The following is a 19189-nucleotide window of genomic DNA, read 5'->3' as shown; positions in this document are numbered from 1 at the left end:
AGCATCTCTAAGTGTACAATAATAAGTACAGCTGACCCTTGAACAATGTGGGGATTAAGTGCCCCAACTCTGCACACAGTGGAAAATCCGTGTATATACAGCCCTTCATATATGCAGTTCCTCTGTATCTGGGGGTTCAATCAGCTGGTGATGGTGTAGTACTGTAGTATTCACTATTGAAAAAAATCTGCCTATAAGTGGAACTGTGCAGTTCAAATCCATGTTGTCCAAGGGTCAACTGTAATCATAAAGATATGATCAAATGCTTTCTTAACCAAAAGATATGACTGATATAAAGTAAGCAAGAAATGAGTCTCTCTGGCTGTGCCTGAAGAAATACCCAGTTGTGCATAAGGGGCTTGATTCCTGTGTCAGAAGACAGCCACACCGATCTAAAGCTAGAAACACCATGTGGGACTGAGCATGCTATGCAATAGCTGGCTTTAACAAGGAAGAGATGTCCTGGCTGGACACTCATGTACAGGTGAGGCAACAACACAGACACCAGGGGACCAGAAAGGGGCTCCTCTCAGGCCTAATCAGGTGGCTGTCCAGGCACTGTGCTGGGTTCCACTAGCTGGACGCAACTGAGCTCCGCGTGTTCCTATGGGGCTTCTAGAGAGCAGGGTAGCTAGAAGCCCCTCCAGAGGAACCACAGGGTTGCACAGGGGGTATGAAGGAAAAGTAGAATTTAGAGGTTTGGATTTTTCTTATTCTTTTTTGTTCCAATATATGGCAGAATCATTAACCTTATTTCCAGCAGGCTTCCTTTGACCTACTTGTAGGATTAAGCAGGCATGCAAAGAAGGGTAAGAAGGCTCAGGAACCAAAAATATGAATCCAGGCCTAAAGAAAATGAGGCCACTGTCAAGCAGGAATATTCACCAAGAAGAGAAAGTCTGATGAGAAGTGCGCTACTTATTTGGGCAATGATTCAGTGACCATCAGACTCAAAACATGTGACCAGGCATTCTGGGGATACCAAAAGGCCCTGAAAACAGCAGTTCCTTGACAGCCCTCCTTGAGTTTACAATCTAAGAGCAGGCACATGAAATTTACAAATCAGTTTACGTACGTGCAGCTGATGAAAGAATATAAAATAAAAATATAGGTATATTAATATTGTATCACAAAAACTGTTAAAATGTCCCTTAAAATGTCAAGTTGATTCCATCTAGAAAGACTTGACAGGAAAGGTCAAATTCACTGAACTGAAGAGAGAAAAAAACTCAGCAGAACACAAAAGTTGTACCAACAGGAGGGTGGATGGATGCTGAGCTGGAAAGGATATTATAAGGTAATTTGGTGCCTTAGGTATAAGGTGAGGTGCAAAAGACTAGGCAGTGAGGTAATAAGAGGCAGGGAGTTGTGATTAGGAAGGCATGCCACGGGGGTCTCAGCACTGTTCTAAGAGAGGAAAGGGGCTCCACATAATGCTTGGGAAAGCCAATACTCACTGCCAAGCAGGGCCAGTTAGAATGGAGAGAGCCAGGAGCAAGCTAGGACGTTTGCAAGTCAAGGGTGTGGAGGCTTCACACTAAGAGTTCTTGGACACCTGTGAAGAACGCACAAGGTACCCAGGCAGTGCTTCCCTGTCCTTGTTTCCTTCACATCCTTCCCCCGTTCAAGGACCTATGGGAGCTTCAGTTCTCTTTCCCATGAGATAGAAATGTGCCTTCACTGCCCCACTCCCGAGGTATCAAGCTTCATCTCTTCTCCACCTATGGAGGACCTTCCCTTCCAGCCAGGAAAATCTCTCCCAAGCTACTCTTGCTCATTTTAACTCTTTAGAGTCAAATGGACCTGAATTTTATTATCAAATCCAATATATACTCTTTGTGTGTCTTCCTCGGTCTTAGGTTCCTCCTCTAAAATAAAGATATAAAACCTCCTACCACACTGTAAATCAATAAAGAAGATAAAATTTTTAAAGATACACAGTAAAGGACTTTACACAGTTCCCAGCACATAGGACTATCCAACAATGATTAGTTTCTTACCCACCTGGCTTTTCCATTTACATCACTTCTCAGTCATCTTCCAGCCTGGAATTATCACCTCTCACCATCTGTCCACATAATCTATGCAGAGCCTACACTCTCCTGTAAAAAAAACATGCCCTGGCAAAGCCTACCCTGCCCCCCTTTTGGTTTCCACATACTTTGTACCATCCATAGTCTGGACCAACTACAAACAAATGCCCTTTATCTCTAAATACTTCCTTTATCACACCTTCATCCCCCTTCAGCCTTCATCCCAGAACCCAGGAATGTACACAGTGAATTCTCAATAACTGCTTGGGTGGTTTTAGTTGGCAGGGGTAGGAAGAACTGGTGAAAATGGTGCAGGATGGTAACAACTACCTATCAGACTGACTAAAAAAGAAGGATTTTAGACATTTTAATAAATGATCTACACTTGGGTAACTATTAGTCATGCTTGCCCAAACAACTCAAGAGTAAGTAAAATATCCCTTATGCTAAATTACAAGAGTGAAGAAGTATTAGGATAATTATCCCATAACAAATGCCAGAAATAAGTGGCTATCTTGACTCAGTTTTATAGATACTTTGCAAAGTATATACTCTAGCCTTGCAAAGAAAAAAAAAAACAAGGTATTAATATTGCTCAGATTTTACTAATCCTTGAATCCCTGGGAAGAAAGCCCTAGTTTTATCCCATAATGGCAACTGGCCACTTTTTCTGTGGACATAAAAGAAATTCAGTTTCTCTGGACACTTTTTTCCTTTGCTACCAGTGAGCTCCAGGGACTGGTAAACTCCTAAAGGAAAACCATAAAAAACCATAATCCAGAGAAAACAAAATCCAGCTAGTTAAACTATCACCAATAAGAAGCATAAACAGGAACAATTTTCAATTGCTTGGAATCAAAAACTTGATTTTAAAAGGCTTCAAAACAAGAGTTTACTGTTTCCCGGACATCTGCAGTTGAAAAGAAAACACAAAACAGTTCTGGAAAGTGCTGTGGTTTACTTCATACTGAGTGATTTCCAGGTGTGAAGGGGAATACTAGGGGAAAATAAAAAATGAAAAGAGCATGAACCAAGAGTTTTTTAGGACCATATTTATATTCACCTTTTTTGGTTGGTAGTTCCTTACATATACATGTGGCACTATGTGCTGTTCGTTTGACAAAAGCCTTATCCTGGGGACAATTTTAGGCAGATTTCCCTCTGATAAGCTCCACGCAGACTTCTAGCTCAGAGACCCTTTGGGGAAGGGCCATTATTTGCCATTGTCCTGTCCAGAGCGGCAGTTAGAGTAAGCGCCTTTGATGGTGAGTGCCATAGCTTTAGGAGCAGAACTGCCAGGCAGCTGTGTATGCTCTCCAGACTGTGGAACAAGCAATAAAAAGAAAAAAGCAAGAAGAGAATTGCCAACTTCTTGCAACATGGAGCCATTACTTTAAGAGCCAAGCTGGTCATTTTTCCATCCAGCCAGACCCAAGGTTGGCATCTGACATCAGTGTGGAGAATGACATCAGAGAGTCTCCAATCACCTACTTGACTGACAGACTTGCTCAAGAGATGCCAGAGAAGCCAGAGATTCAAGAAAAGAGGGAGAACTAATGTTGTTCAAAAGATCCTCACTTTTTATTAAATAGACTGCTATTTCAACCAAGTGAATAAAGCCCAGTCTTGCAGAACAAGATGCAAAAAAAAAAAAAAACACAAAAATTTCATTTTGGAGTTTGGATTTCAGAAGGTGAAAGTAAGACTGGCAGATTCAGATTTAGGTGTATCAGCTAAAGTTCCTAATTTGCAAGCAAAACAAACTGACTTTGGCTGGTGTTATGAACTGAATGTTTGTGCCGCCTCTAAAATCCATGTGGTGAAATCCTAACTCCAACTGTGGCTGTATATAAAGTAAGGATGTAATCGAGGTTAAGAGGTCCTAAGGGTGGAACCCTGATCTAAAAGGATTAGTGTCCTTATAAGGACCACTAATATAAGGGCCACTCTCTCCCATCATGCATGTACAGAAAGACCATGTGAGGCCAAAGCAACCCTTTTGCAAGACAAGAAGAAAATCCTCGCCAGAAACCAAACTCTGCCAGAACCTTGTTCTTGAACTTAGAGCCTCCAGAACTGTGAAAAAATAAGTTTCTGTTGTTTAAGCCATACAGTCTGTGGTATTTTGTTATGGCAGCCCAAGCTGACTAGGACAGTGGTTAACTCCAGCCAAAGGAAATGAAGGGCACACAGAACTGAACAGAGGCTGAAGAACAAGCCTGGAAACAGGCAGATCCAGGTCAGCTCCAGAGAAAGGAATCAGGAACTGAGCACTGATCAGGGTACTGCTGCTGCGATAAGGAAATAACAACCGTTTCTCTCATTTTTCCATCATTCACTCAAAATTCCAAGTTCCAAAAGGATGTGCCTGATTGTCTGAGCCTAGGCTGTGTGTTATCCTCGCTACAGCAAGATAGGGAGAAAAAGAATCTTGTCCTTTCCACTTCCATAACAGCCTGCTGACGTGGATTATCCCAAGACATCACAGCAGGGCAAGGCCTTGACTCAAAAGGAAATCAGGATTGCCGAAATTGTGACGATTAGGGGTCCTAACACACTGCAGTCATGTCTATTATGTCCTATAACAGAAAGGCCTCATGGCCATGAAGGGGAAGAATTGTGTGTCCATCGCTGCCCACAGGCACTTCAGGATCCAGACCCAGCTGGTGACCACCGACTTCCAGAAGATCTTTCCCATGGACGACCAGCTGTACATCAGCCTGGCCGGGCTCACCACCAACGTCCAGACAGTTGCCCAGCGCCTCAAGTTCCAGCTGAACCTGTACGCGCTGAAGGAAGGTAGGCAGATCAAGCCTCACACCCTCATGAGCATGGTGGCCAACCTCTTGTACGAGAAACAGTTTAGGCCCTACTACGCGGAGCCAGTCATTGCCGAACTGGACCCGAAGACCTTTAAACCCTTCATTTGCTCTCTAGACCTTATCGGCTGCCCCATGACGGATGCCCTTGTAGTCAGTGGTATCTGCACGGAACAAATGTACGGGATGTACAAGTCCCTCTGGGAGCCCAACATGGATCCAGAACACCTGTCTGAAGCTATCTCACAAGCCATGCTGAGTGCGGCGGACAGGGATGCTGTGTCGGGCATGGGAGTCATCCCCCACGTCATTGAGAAGGACAAAATCACCACGAGGACATGGAAGGCCTGAATGGACGAACTGTTCTTCCCAGAGACCAGTTTTTTTTTTTTCAATAAAAGATTTTCTTTCGCTCCTGGGGAAAAGTAAAAAAGGAAATCAGGATGTTTCTAGGAAGGGAGAATGGATATTAGTCTAAAAATTTTTAATATCCACTACATCATTACAAATTCCTGGTGGGCTCACCATTCTCCTCTCATGCATATCACATGTACATGAGGTGGATGTCTGTGGCTACAGATTCAGAAATAGTGAATCCTACAGGAGTACCTGCCCACAGGTAGAGCTATAGGGCAGGAATTCTCTGAGCTCCAGGCCTATACGCTGCCTGTTCCTGTAGTTAACTTCCTGAGTCAGGACTATGTGGTACTTGCAGGTCCTTGAACAAAATGTCAAAACTAAAAAGAACTTGACTTCTATATATGAGGGTGAGTCAAAAATTACCCACACTCTGGCTGTAGAATTTATTTTAATTAACTGTTATAAAAGACAAATACATCATTTTTTGACATAATCTTCTTGCTTTTGAATACACTCTGTCCATTTGTCAACAAGCTTTCGTATTTCCACATTAAAAAAATGTTTTAGGCTGAGCTCAAGCCACGCATGCACTGCTGTAGGGCTGCTTTCAGGGGACCAAACAGGTGAAATTCTGATGGAGCAAGATCAGGACTATAGGGAGAATGCTTTAACAACTCAAAACGAATTTTTTGTATAGTGTCGACAGTGTGGGCAGAAGTGTACAGACATGCACACCCTCAGACCACAAAAAACAAATTACTGCATGCTGCTCTTCTTTTGTGCAAATCACAAATGGGGCATCCATTTTTGCTCACACCACAGTTACAAATGAACTGATGTAACACATTCACACCTGCACAGCAGTGACTGGGGAGACAGTAGCCTTGAACGGAAAGTGCTGATAAGGCAGTGATTTAATATAATTGGAGTGCAAATAATTTTTGACTCACCCTCATAGTGCTATCATACACTCAATGGTTCCATGGTTCCAGCATATCTAAATACCTTCTGACTGCACAGTTACAATGTTTATTGAACAATTACTATGTATTACAGTTTTTGCTATGAGTTTTATCCATGCGGGCTTATTTTTTTTTCCCCACCTAAAGATAAAGACAGAAAAAGATATATAGATATAGGGTGAATAAGGAGCTGGACAGAGACACAAAGAGAGACAAAGAGAAAAGACATGGAGAGAGAGGTTGAGAAGATGGATAAAGATTGCATAAATGGAAGAGAACAAAAGTGGTTGAGACAGGTGCCATAAAAACTCACCCAGAATGTTATGAAAGCATAAACGCTTCTAGAAGACAAGGTGTTCTCTAGATGAAATTTCTCAGACACTAGGTCCTGAGTCTCAGAATCAGAAACTAATTGGGCTGCTGTTTCCTCAGCTCTCCTCCCACCTTCTCGGTAGCCCCCAAGGCCACTTAGCCAAGGGAACGGGAGAGTGGAGGAGACAGAAGCCCAGGGCTTTGCTTAAGTGATGCCTTACACTGGACAGCAAAGCACATGACAGCCAGAGCTTCATTTTCTGCAGTAAAAGGATGTGAACAGACAAACCAGACTGAAATATCAAGTTTTGATACTCTGCTGAGCCAGTTTCTAAGAAACACTTTTCAAGCTACTTCTCCGAGGCTCTGTGGGTTGCTTCGTAGGATCTTTCTGCCCAAGATCTTAGTTTATTTATTCTTTAAAATAGTCCATAAAGTCAAAAGGTCAACAGTGAGGAAGAAAGAAGGTAATAAAGTAGTATATATGTAGTTCATATCCTCTACAATCTTGGAAAACTACAAAACCTACAAACTACATAAATACAAAACAACCAGCGCGTAAATAAGCAACATATGAACAAGTAGGAAATTAGTACTAATTAATTGCACCAATGCCAATGTCTGTGGAAAAACCCTGGATTAAGGTCTTAAATCTGTCACTTGACCTCAGGCAAGTAATGACTTTTCTGGGCCTTAATTTCCTCACCTGTTCAGTGAGGCCTAGGTTAAATGACCTACAGGGTGACTTCCAGCCCAGGGAGAAGTATTCAATGTTCTTAACGTGTTCAGTGAGCAGAGCGGTGTGGAATTAGTCATGGGAGTTTTCTTGAAAGGAAGGGACATTTTCAACCTGTTTTCAGAATCTCCACAAATTTCCTTAGACAAGTGCATAGACTCCTATGCCCACCTAGAGGCCACAACCAATTCTTTTAGCTCAGTCCAGAACTTACTTTATTTGATTCTTCTGTCGCCTTTGCTGACCAGTTTGCCTTTCTTCAATTGTCTTCCTCCTGATGTCCCTGAGATGCTCCCCTTCTGGTTCTCGTCATGCTCTCTGCCTCTCCCCAGATTCTCCTCTCTGGCTCCTCTTCCACCCACCCTCCACTTAACACTAATGATTCTTAAGCTCTGTCCTTGACCCTTCTCTTATTCTTCTACATGTTCTATCTGGCCAATTGCATCCATACCTGTGGCTACAGATACCAACTGCATAGTTCCTCATCTTTCTCGCTAATGGACGTTCCTTTCCCAAGCTCCAGATCCATATGTCAGCCACCATCTAGTAAGATAACATATTCCCAAATGCCTCGATTCTAACAGATTCAAAACTGTATCACTAGATCCCCATCTACAATCTTGCTCTTCCCCTAGTTCAGTGAAGGATGACACCATCTACACAGGCACCTGGAAGTCATCAAAGCTGCCCCCCACATAATTGGCCTTCAAGTCCTGTCATTCCCCCCACAACATATCTCACAAGTCCACTCCCTCATTTCCATACCTACTGTCATATCCCAGCATTAAGCATCCAGTCTCTCCACCTCTCCCTCCCTCTGCACCTCCTCTCTCCTGATTACCCTATCTCCTTGCTCACCCATTCCAAACACACCAGAGTAATATTTCTAACATAATCATGATCCCTCACCCACTCAGTAGTCTTCATAAGTTGTCAAACACTGATGAAACAAAAAGTGAACTCCATATGGCAAACACCATGCATAGTATTCATGACGTATTAGACTGTTGTACCTGCCTCCACTGTAGCTTGCATCACACTGCACTGTGCTGTAACTGCCTGACTGTGCCCATTTCACCTTTATATGTCCAGTGCTCAACACAATGCCTGAACATAGGGGCTCAAGAAACCACTGATTATCTAAGTGGATGAATAAACCAATTCCTCAAATTGAGTCAGGAGACAGATGGGTCCCCCAGGGAAAACAGTCTGAGTTCATTCCCTGTGGACCGATACTCTGAGACAGGCATAACAGGACAATTGGGAGAGGAGGCTGGGCTTTGCCCAGATAAAAGATAAGAGACCACATATTCCTCATTCTCAAAGTCAGCAGACCTCCCCTGACCACACATGCGCAGAAACTCTCCTTGGAGGTCAAAAGGGGAGTGATGCCAAGTGGCCAAACCTACCCATAGGCCTCTTTGGTGGAATCCATCTTGGCTAAGAGATGTGCACGCACACACGGCAAAATCCTGAGATACACCAAATACAGACTTTGAACCAGGCAAATCAAAATGATTGGTCAAAGGAAACACAGAAGAAATGCCCCATATAAGTGATTTAAACTGCCACAAGGGTGCAGCTCTCTCTGAGCCCGCCCCTGTGTCTATCCACAAGTATTCTGCTCATTTTTTTCCCTAATAAATACTTTACTTGTTTCACTACTTTCTGTCTTTGTAGGAATTCTTTTCTGCAAAGCCGTAGGGCCAGGGCCTTGTCATTGACCACTGGTCTGCTGACTGGTGCTCTCAACACCTCTACCCAACCTCAACAACTGACCGGGAGCTGAAACCCTGCTTCAAGCTGCCGCAGGCCGAGGCCACCAGAGATCAAAATGAAACCCTTTTCACAAAATTTTCCCCTTTATACAAAATTTTATTATTTTTCTTGTCCATACCTTTAATGATACCACGCTAAAATAACAAAAGTTTTCTTTTATGGTAGAATTTTAAATCACTAAGACCTTAAGTGAGCATCTAATTGGGTGGTGCTCAATCCTGGGTGCACATTAGAATCACCTGAAGAGAATTTTTTTTTAAGCTGGCTTCAGTCCAAACTCACGAAATCAAAATTCAGCCTTTGTATTTACAATGATTATTTGATCACTTTCATTGGAAAAAGAACAACAAAGAGGTAACTTTCATTAAAGAGCTTCACATCATGCTTGATGCAGAAAATTTTATACAGGGTAGCTTATATACTCTTTAAAGCAGCCCATGAAATGGAATACTCTTTTCACTTATGAGGCACCTGGAACTCAGAGATTAAGTTACTTGAATAGGTTACCCAATTGGTATGTGGTGGGTGTAGGATTCAAACCCAGAGCCATCTGCTTCCAAACAACATGTGCTTTCCTCTGTCTGATAAGCCTCTGTGTAGGCACTATAAAACACAGCAGGACAGGGAGGGACAGGAGGAGGAAAAGAAGAATAGCACTTATGGACATTGGGTTAGAATGAGGGAACAAGCCACAGTCACCCTGACTCAAGCGTGTAAGAGTGAACTGCCCATCCAGACATGCTGGTTTGGAGTTTAAAAAAAAAAGTGATAATTTGGGCAAACACCTAAATAATCATTATTCCAGGCAAGAATTATAGATAGATGTTGTGAAGATTAACTTTATGTGTCAACGTGACTGTATGACGAGCTTTCCAGATTAAATATTATTTCTGGGTTTATCTGTGAGGGTGTTTCCAGATGAGATCAGCATTTGAATGGGTGGACTCAGTAAAGTAGATGTGGGTGTATATCATTCAATCCATTCAAGGCCTGAACAGAGCAAAAAGGCAGAGGAAGGAGGAATCCACCCCTTTTTCTGCCTGCCTGCCTGCCTGCCTGCCGGCCTGCCTGCCTGCCTGCCTGGGGTGGGACACTGGTGTTCTCTTACATCCTCAGCTCCCCTGCTTCTCAGGCCTTTGGACTCAGACTGGAATCATACCCTCCGGTTTCCTGGGTCTCCAACTTGCAGAAGGCACATCATAGGACTTCTCAACCTCCATAACCATGTGAGCCAATTCCTCATAATGAATATATATAAATACACATTACACACACACACACACACACACATATATATCCTATTGTTTCTGTTTTTCTGCAGGACTCTAATACAATGCTAAAATTAGATAACAAATGAGAAAGGGGATATTTACATAGTCCCAGAATACCTCCCTACAAGAGACTTAGTTACAAAGGGAAAGTAGTAACTTTACAGTGGAGAAGCCTAGCAGACAACACCTCAACCAAGTAAGCAAAGTTAATATGGCCGGTAATCAGTAATAAGAAACTGATATCCTGTGCCTACTGATATGATGTACTGAGAAGGCCACAGGGTCGTTCTATGCTATTCTTGCCAAAAATCCACAACTTTAATTTAATTATGAGGAAACACCTGACAAACCCCAACTGAAGGACACTGTATAAAATAACTGGCCAATCCTCTTCAAAAGTGTCAAGATCAGACAAGACAAAGACCAAGGAAATGTTCCAGATGAAAGAAAATTAAGGCAATACAACTAAACACAACTCTGGTCCTGAACTGGACCAGAAAAAGGACATGAGTAGGACAGTTTGTGAAGTCTGAATAAAGTATGTAGATTAGATAATACTATTATATTTCCTGCTTTTCATGATTATACTGTGGTTGTACAAGATGTTGATATTTGGAGAATCTGGATGAAGGGTATATGGAAATTCTTTGAACAGTTTTTGCAACTTTTTGTGAATCAAATTATTTTAAACTAAAGAGTTTTTTAAATGAAAAAGTTTAAAGTGTGATATAAAGTTATGAGAGGGTTTTCATCCATGAATCTGAAGATGGTTCTGAAAGGAGCACCAAATTATTTTGAGTGTCATGGGTGTCATTTGCTTCTCATGATGAACACATTTTAATGAGATAGTACTCTTTTGCATGTATAAAAAGCCACCCTTGTTACATTACCAGTGTTATTTTGTTAAAGTTCCAAATGTATTTTTTAATTAATTTATTTTTATTGAAGTATAGTTGATGTACAATGTCGTGTTAGTTTCAGGATTACAGCACAGTGATTCAAGTCCTTGTTTGTTATATATTTTACATATAGTAATGTGTATATGTTAATCCCAAACTCTTAATTTATCCCTCCCCCCTTTGGTAATCATGAGTTTGTTTTCTGTCTGTGAGTCTCTTTCTGTTTTGTAAATGAGTTCATTTGTATCTTTTTTGTAGATTCCACACATAAGCAATATTATATGATATTTGTCTTTCTTATTCCATTTAGTATGATAATCTCTAGGCCCATCCATGTTGCTGCAAATCACATTATTTCATTATTTTTTTACGGCTAAGTACTATTCCATTGTATATATGTACCACATCTTATCCATTCATCTGTCGATGGACATTTAGGTTGTTTGCATGTCTGGGCTATTGTAAATAGTGCTGCAATGAACACTGGAGTGCATGTATCTTTTTGAATTATGGTTTTCTCCCGATATATGCCCAAGAGAGGGATTGCAGAATTATATGGTAGCTCTATTTTTAATTTTTTAATGAACCTCCATATTTTTCTCCATAGTGGCTACACTAATTTCCATTCCAACCAACAGCGTAAAAGGGTTTTGTTTTCTCCACACACCCCCTCCAGCATTTATTATCTGTAGACCTTTTGATGATGGTCATTCTGACCAGAGTGAGGTGATAACTCGTTGTGGTTTTGGTTTGCATTTCTCTAATAATTAGTGATGTTGAGCATTTTTTCATGTGTCTTTTGGCCATCTGTATATCTTCTCTGGAGAAATGTCTATTCAGATCTCCCAGAGAGAAATCAAAGCAGCTGAAGCTGAAGTGGAGGGGAAAGCATGACAGACTCCACGGTTGTAAATTACTATGCTGGAAGGTTCACAAAACTCTTAAATTAAAAGAATGTTAAATTGAAAGTGTGTTAGTCAAATATTTTACGTTTTGGGGGAGGAGCGACGCTAATCTATCCTTTCCCCCAAGATCTTTAATGAAAGTGATAGTAATAGTTAACATTTGTTGAGCAATTCCTACTGCCAATCATTGTTCCAAGTTCTGATATGTTAGCTCATTTAATCCTTGGAACAACCCTGTAGATACATTATTCTTCCAGTTTACAGATGAGGGAACTAAGGCATTGAGCATTTAAGCAACTCTCCCACAATCACACAGCTGAGGGATGAAGAGATAGCTCAGCAAGACCAAATTGATCAGGATCTTTTTTTGCATTTCCAGGATGCTTCTGCCTCTCTTAGAAACATTCTCAAAGTTCTCCATGTCCTTTCAAAATCCACATACCCTTTATAACACTGTCTCCATCACCACAGCCTCTTTTGAGATCTTTAAGGATGACTCATTTCAAATAGCAATAGCCAGATCATTTTGTCAACTACACTTACTAGTGTTCACTCTGACCAAAGAACCATACCTGAGGGAATGAAAGGAGAGGATGGGATTTTTTTTAATTTTATATATAATTTATAGATATGTAATGTACCTACCCTTCTACATGCTTACAATCTCTTTATCAAAGAAGTCCTTTTAAAAATTCAGATTTTTCACTATCCTCAGAAAAGAAAGGAAGTTACTCTCTTCTCTGTTCATAAGGATTTAATGGGGTGTGGATTATTATCTTTTATCAGCCATAACTGGATACCAATCCTGCAGTTGCCAATGGTCAGGATACATAGTTGGACAGGTATCAGGTCAAATTTGCTTGTTCAAAATTATTGTAATCATTCTAAGACACTTCTTAAATTAGACACAGTTAATTTGATAAGCCAAAAATAGACTAGCTGTGTCTCCTTGACCGTAGTATTTTCTCTTTATACAGAGATGACATCATTGACCCAACATTAGTAACAATTTTGAACCAGACTTTCAACAGGAATGATGAGATTCTCACTGTACCTACACATCTGTGACCAGTAGCAACAATCTCTTTCTAGAGTTGGCAAACCCATTAATAGCCTCTAAGGAGATCAGACCATTACCCTTGGCCTTGTCAGTTCCCTGCACTTAAGTTCAGAGGCTGACTGGCCAATCTATTACCTTTCAGGACAGGTTCATCTCCTGCATTCCCCTGCAACCTGTCATTTGTCTATGCAAACTCGTTTCAATCAGAAGACTTCAGTCTTGCACTGTGAAGCATGTCTTAGATAGGATGGCTTTTAGCAGATATCAGACAGTACAGAAAACAGAGATTTTAATTCATACTTTGAAAATCCACAAAATTTCCCACATATTTGCAGGGGAAAAAAGAGTTCCAGCACCTCTTATAATCCCAAGTGGTATTAAAGGCCAGGAGAGACAGTATCTGAACCATCAAGCTTAGTTACTGCTCTCTTTATAAATTCAGGACACCCTGAATAAAGCTTGAAGCCATAACCCTTTTTTTACCTGCCACACACCCACAGCCACACCGACCCCCCCCAACACACACACACCTTTTGCACGTCCCATTCCCTCTTCTGACTTACATTAAATTCAGATACAAACTCGAATTCAGTGCTAGCAAAACAGTGGAAATTATAAGCCCATAGAACCCTGATTTTATTATTATTATTATATTATTATATTTTCATTATACTTATTCACATGTCATACATTTTTTAAGCAGGATTAAATACAGCTTATCAATGCTGGGAGTTGTTCTTAACTTCGATGTGAGGGACAATTCGCTATGATTAGGAGGAAAATGAGGCTGCTCAGGGACTTACAGATCAAATCACTTTTTTTCCTCTGTTATCATTCAGTGGACCAGGGCCACAAGTATTCACTCTAAAGGATTTTTAGGGCTAAATCTCCACTGAACGCTGTCTGCCACAGAGAAATTTCCCCAGACACCGCAGACCCACATAGGACACTCCTAAGAGGAGAATGGAGCCAAATCCCCAGCCTAGCATTGATGGTTCAACCTGCCTGCAACATGACAAAGACATACCCTCAACATAACTCCTCCTCCAGAAGATGAGACAAGATTGAAATATGCTTCCCCCAAGCTATTTAACCATACCATGTTTAGAATCTTTCCAACCTGTCTAAAATTCAGAGATGAAGTTACTTATGTTGCTGAAAAATGTCAATACCTACACATTATATCTTTAAAATCTCAACCAAATTGTAAGCATCTCAATCTCTCTGCTTCCTATACATGGTCCCTTCCCATCTCAGAGCCTCCCACATTCAGGAATCAGCTCACAAAAGATACTTACAGCTCAATGCATTAATTTAAAGGTCATGTGAACATCATTTCTTCTTTATCTCCCTAGTTGTTACCTTTTCTTTCTTTCCTTCCCATCCCCCCACCCACCCCCCACCCACCCCCCACCACCACCCAGACCTACTTTTCATGTTCTAAGTTTCTGGCCTTTTCCTTTTGGCCAATGTATCTAATATCACAATTTATAGAGAAGCCAGTAGATGATAGAATCTCAGTAGAATCTTGTGCCCCTATGAATCAAGGTAACCAGCCATTATTACAATGTTATCACAGACATAAACAAAAAATCTTTCAAGCTGGTGTCTGGTTCTTTTCATCCAATCTTCCATAGAGGCCACCAGCTTCTCAGAGGTACTTCAGGAGTTCCACAGAAAACTATTTGCCAAGAAATAATGAAGAAATTAAGGAATCATACCATTTCTTGTTTTTATCTGGAACGTTTATTAAAGTTCCTCCTAAACTTCATCTTGCGAAAAAAAATAAAAGTACTGTGGCTTAAGAAAAAGTTTGAGAACATCCTAACATCCACCTTTCTGATTTTACAGATGAATAAACTGAGGCCCAGAGGAGACAAAGGAACAGGACAAAAATCAGAAAGTTCCTTGGGATCTACATAGGAAGACCACGGTATGAGTAAAACTTCACAAAAACTATAAATGGCCTTGGAGTAGAGGTGAGGTCAAGATTCACAGACTTTTACAACCTTGGGTTGGTAGGTATATAAAGAACTTTTTGGGGCCTTGTCTCCTCCTGTGAATGTACCTCTCCTTGGTAGCCCCCTCAAAGCAGCCTGATCCTGAATTGGCCGCTGTGCAGAACTTTAGTGTTCTTCCCAGAGCTCCAGCTTCCTGTTTAAGGATGTTCAACAAATCCTCATCTGTAGTAGGAAATGACTGAAAATAACCCAGATGTCTCTCCACAGACAATGAAATATTTTACAGCAATAAAAAAGAATGACGAAACACTTTAGGACTGAAAAGGAATTATCTCCAAGTTATAGTCATATTAAAAAAGGAAACTAGGATGATGCTTCATTTGTATATACGTATGAAATATCTCTAGAAAGCCATGAAGAGGGGAAAATGGTGCCTCGTAGAAAGGGGTGTAAGACCTCCCATCATCAACCTCTTCGTACTTTTTTATTTGAATCACCTAAAGTTCCCTGATTGAAAAATAATTTTGTTTTAAATAAAAAAGCTCCAGTTTCCAAATCTGCCTTGGATTTTTGTTTTAGTACCTGTGATTCTTTTAAAATCTATCATTTGTTTTCTCTTTAGTCTCCACTCTTCCCTCAATTTCCCTTCCTTGACAAAAAGAACTATTTGTCCCTTCATTTATTTTATAATAAACTTGCTGTTGGCTTTAAGTTCAATTGCCCAAGTTCACAGTATCCAATAAAGTCAGGCGTAGAAGATAGCTGCTTCCTGAGGTTTTAAAACACTCAGCTTTCACGTCTCTGGCTCCCTCAAATCCTCATCTAAGGCTGCCAGACCCTGCTCTCAGTGCCCCAGCCAAATGCATCATGGTCCCCAGTGGTCATGTCTGAACCATTCTTCCAGGGACAATCACTAGGGCCCACTGCTTCACATCCTCCTAACACCCAGTCAGAATATATCCCAAATCCTTCAAGCTAAAACTTCCTTCTTTAGCTAATCACATCCCAAGAGCAACTGAGATCTTAAATTTACAGATAATCGCTCAGCAAGAATTATTGTAGCCCGCCGGCCGGCCGCGCGCCCCCAGCCATTGGCGCCGGCATGTCGGGCCCCTCGGGAGCCGCCGCAGGCGGGCGGGCCGGCGGGCCCCGAGGGCGCGGACGCGGCGCTGGGCGAGGCGGGGCTGAGCTTTACGACGGCCGACCTGAGCCTGGTGGAGATGACGGAGGTGGAGTACACGCAGCTGCAGCACATCCTCTACTCGCACGTGGAGGCGGCGGCGGCCGAGGGCGAGCTCGAGACGCGCCTCAGCTCGGCCTTCCTGGCGGCGGCGGCAGGGGGCGCGCCGCCCGTGTACCTGGTGCTGTGCCCCCCCGCGCTGGCCGACGGCGGCTTCGCGGGCGCCAGCCCATGCCTGGGCGCCGTCGACGTGCAGGAGCTGCGCAGCATGCTGCTGAGCGAGGCGGGCGCGGCCCCCGCCATCGAGCGGACGCCGGGCGATGATGGCCCGGGCCCCGGCGCACCCCGGCCCCGGGCGCCCGATGGCGCCGGCAAGGAGAACGCGGAGGGCGCATCCGAGGCGCGGGCCAAGCCGGCCGTGCGCGTCCGCCTGGAGGACCGCTTCAACAGCATCCCCGCCGAGCCCCCCCCACCCCGGCCCGGCCTGGCCCGCGCGGCGCGGAGCCCCCGGAGCCCGGCATGGCGCTCAGCAATTTGGTAACTCTTATTCGCCATCCATCCGAATTAATGAATGTGCCTCTTCATCAGCAGCAAAACAAATGTGCAACATTGGTGAAAAACAAAACCGCTGCTGCAACGACCGCTTTACAGTTTACATACCCTCTGTTCACTACCAGTGCTTGCTCTACTAGTGGAAGTTCTAATCTTTCCCAAACACAGAGTTCTAGTAACTCATGTTCTGTACTCGAAGCTGCCAAGCATCAGGATGTTGGATTGCCGAGAGCATTTTCTTTCTGTTATCAGCAAGAAATTGAATCCACTAAACAGACTTTGGGTGGTAGAAACAAAGCTTTGCCGGAGCAGGTTTGGATTAAAGTCGGAGAAGAAGCGCTATGTAAACAAGCAATAAATAAGAGGAATCGGAGTAGGATACGTCAGTTGGACACGCACATACAGCGAAGAGCCCTTGGAGAGATTCAGAACGTGGGCGAAGCCTCCACAGCGGCGCAGGGTGCTTAGCAGTAGGCGGAGCCGTCCCAGGCCACCCTCGGGGAGCAGACGCAGAGCGGGCCCCAGGGAGGCAGGTCCCAGCGCAGGGAGAGGCACAACCGCATGGAGAGAGATAGAAGGCGCAGAATCCGCATCTGTTGTGACGAGTTGAATCTTTTAGTCCCGTTCTGCAACGCCAAGACCGATAAGGCAACGACCCTGCAGTGGACCACGGCCTTCCTGAAGTATATTCAGGGAGAGACATGGAGATTCTCTTAAAAAGGAATTCGAGAGTGTATTTTGCGGTAAAACTGGTAGAAGGCTAAAGCTGACCAGACCAGACTCCTTGGTGACGGAGAGTCTACAGAGTAGCCCGGCTATGGAGATCAAGTGACTGAACGTGAATACGGATTCCTGGGAAGTAAACGGCCGTTCCTTCGTGACCCATGAACATTTCCTAGGACCCTGGAACTCTGCTCTGATAGTCTAATTCTGAAGGGACATGACTTAGCTGATGGGACTCCGGTGGGGACTTTGAAAGCACATTTTGTAAAAATATTTATCTGAAACAAAATACTTACCCATTAATGTCCTCTTAGACCATTTGGGGATGAAGACATCTTGACAATTGCAAGTACTTTTTAAATTATCTGTCTGATTCCATCATGTTTTCTTAACATGATAACTTAAAAAGAATTAACATCCTTTGTAATCTCGTTAGTCTTAAAAGGTACATTGCTTTTTACTTATTTTATTAACATTTTAAATATGCCCCCTTAGCGACTAGAACAAGTTAAATTGTTCTTAACTATAAGTAGTTTGGAAATTTTCTTTCATTTGTTTATCGCTTCCCCTTGTGACGACTTCTAGCTTCATAGAACTGTATTGCAAGATGCAGTCCTGTTTTAAACCTTTTTGCTAGAGATTTTCCAGAGATCGCCTTTAAAGGTGCTTTTGTCCACAACTGAAATACTGTCACAGTGGATTGCTTCAATGCCCTCATTTTCATATTGAGAGTCATTACTTTCTGTGTAATAAACTGTTGTGTTTGGAACTGAAAAAAAAAAAAGAATTATTGTAGCTAAAAGCATACTACTGTCACTAAAATAAGTGGATGATATTCCATACTTCATGTTCCAATAACTTGAGGTAGGGGTACGGCTGGGAATCTCACCCTGCAGTGCCCCCTACTGGTCATATTAGAGGTTGAGGGAATGGAGGGAATGGCAGAGACTTTCTAAATGATGCTGACAGAAAAATTATGTGGTCGGGTTGGGTTTTTTTCCTACATACCTTTCAAACTGGGTATCACTTTGGTACATATACCGCCCTGGCTACAAGCCTACAGAGAATACACATGAATCATATTGGCGATGACCCAGTGCTAACAGAAGAGAGGTACTTCAAACTACTGGGAACGGGGGGACGAAAAGAGAACCCCTTCAGGGAAAGAAATAGGGTGCCTCAAATCTTCTTTAGAGAGCCTCTCTCCTTACCCTCAGCTTAGAGAAGGTGGCTACAACAGGACAGAATCTTGGTTTCATCTGCCAAAAACTCTATGCTGAAATTCTCCTTGGATTTTTTTTTTTTCCCTTCGTGAATTTCCCTTTTTTTTAACTGCACTGGTTTTGCATTTGCTTTAAGTGATTTCCTTGAACCAGACTGGCTTTGTCTAATAACTTGGTTCAGGATTAGTTGGGACAGATTGCTTGAGACTTGTATTAAGAATTCTGAGGCAGCTACACAGAGGGAGGCCCTCAGGTCCAAGGGCCTCTAGATATCCAGGGGTAGCAGAAGGACCCTGAAAGAATTCTGTTTACAGCCCCATCTTTGTGAATACTTAACCTTACCCTGGTGAAACAGTGTTCAGATGGGGCCCTTCCCTTCCCATCTCTAAGTGTGGGCCACGCCTTAAAGCTTAG

At 42.6% G+C, this 19189-nt stretch overlaps 2 pseudogenes; both read left to right on the top strand.

Annotated features, from left to right (window-relative positions):
* The first annotated feature begins 4598 nt into the window (after nt 1-4598).
* On the top strand, nt 4599-5575 carry LOC130854298 (proteasome subunit beta type-3-like; annotated as a pseudogene).
* Nucleotides 5576-16234: 10659 nt separating this feature from the next.
* On the top strand, nt 16235-17661 carry LOC130853497 (transcription factor-like 5 protein; annotated as a pseudogene).
* Nucleotides 17662-19189: the final 1528 nt, after the last annotated feature.

Source organism: Hippopotamus amphibius, chromosome 5, assembly GCF_030028045.1.
Source record: "Hippopotamus amphibius kiboko isolate mHipAmp2 chromosome 5, mHipAmp2.hap2, whole genome shotgun sequence".
In the NCBI taxonomy this organism is placed as follows: Eukaryota; Metazoa; Chordata; class Mammalia; order Artiodactyla; family Hippopotamidae; genus Hippopotamus; species Hippopotamus amphibius.
Note: the sequence above shows the minus strand (reverse complement) of the source record. Positions and strands in the feature narration are given on the sequence as shown.